This window comes from Perkinsus marinus (assembly GCF_000006405.1).
Source record: "Perkinsus marinus ATCC 50983 genomic scaffold scf_1104296949564, whole genome shotgun sequence".
Taxonomy (NCBI): domain Eukaryota; phylum Perkinsozoa; order Perkinsida; family Perkinsidae; genus Perkinsus; species Perkinsus marinus.
In genome coordinates this window covers 1-1144 of record NW_003209882.1, presented here as the reverse complement: position 1 = coordinate 1144, position 1144 = coordinate 1, and the positions used below count along the sequence as shown (strand labels likewise).

General features: G+C 52.4%; 2 non-coding genes across 2 annotated transcripts; both read left to right on the top strand.

Moving 5' to 3' along the window:
* The first annotated feature begins 489 nt into the window (after window positions 1-489).
* Pmar_PMAR007253 lies at window positions 490-561 on the top strand. Its single transcript has one exon. It is a non-coding gene; the product is annotated as a tRNA-Gln (tRNA).
* Window positions 562-1082: 521 nt separating this feature from the next.
* On the top strand, window positions 1083-1142 carry Pmar_PMAR007252. The gene has a single exon. It is a non-coding gene; the product is annotated as a tRNA-Gln (tRNA).
* Window positions 1143-1144: the final 2 nt, after the last annotated feature.

Genomic DNA, 1144 nt, shown 5'->3' with positions numbered 1-1144 from the left:
CACTGCGTTCAGTCTCTAAGGGGCACTTCTCTAAGCACCACACAACTGTTACCACTCCCCGGTCAAACGCCCGAGAAATATAGCTAATGTCAGTATGTTGATTGATTCTGTATAAGCTGGGTGAGTTGCGATCGCCTGTAACCTATGCGGGGGTGAGATTTGTGTGAATTGGGTGTCGTGTCGCGGCCTGACCGGTGATCAGCTGTCCATCCCAAGGTGCCACTAAGGTCGGGTGGGAAGGCGGAAGTCATCACATCCGATCATCTGAAGGCGCGGGTACTGGCCAAGGCTGGGAACAGAGCAGGCAATACCGCACGATGGGACCAGTGAGGGTGGAGAGCGGCTGAGAGGTCGGTAGCCAACACAGCAACAACGAGATGCAAAACACACAGATCGCTTTTGACACCCCGCGGAGTCTGCAGGAACTACTGTGGGACTCGGCTTTTGAACAATGTTAGTACGGAAATAGTTTCTCTAATTGCATTTCGTGGTTCTATAGTGTAGTGGTTAGCACTCTGGACTTTGAATCCAGCGACTCGAGTTCGAATCTCGATAGGGCCCCCCCGTGTCGACAGTCTATGAGACTGTCGACACACTGCGTTCAGTCTCTAAGGGACACTTCTCTAAGCACCACACAACTGTTACCACTCCCCGGTCAAACGCCCGAGAAATATACCTAATGTCAGTATGTTGATTGATTCGGTACAAGCTGGGTGAGTTGCGATCGCCTGTAACCCATGCGGGGGTGAGATTTGTGTGAATTGGGTGTCGTGTCGCGGCCTGACCGGTGATCAGCTGTCCATCCCAAGGTGCCACTAAGGTCGGGTGGGAAGGCGGAAGTCATCACATCCGGTCATCTGAAGGCGCGGGTACTGGCCAAGGCTGGGAACAGAGCACGCAATACCGCACGACGGGACGAGTGAGGGTGGAGAGCGGCTGAGAGGTCGGTAGCCAACACAACAACAACGAGATGCAAAACACACAGATCGCTTTTGACACCCCGCGGAGTCTGCAAGAACTACTGTGGGACTCGGCTTTTGAACAATGTTAGTACAGAAATAGTTTCTCTAATTGCATTTCGTGATTCTATAGTGTAGTGATAGCACTCTGGACTTTGAATCCAGCGACTCGAGTTCGAATCTCG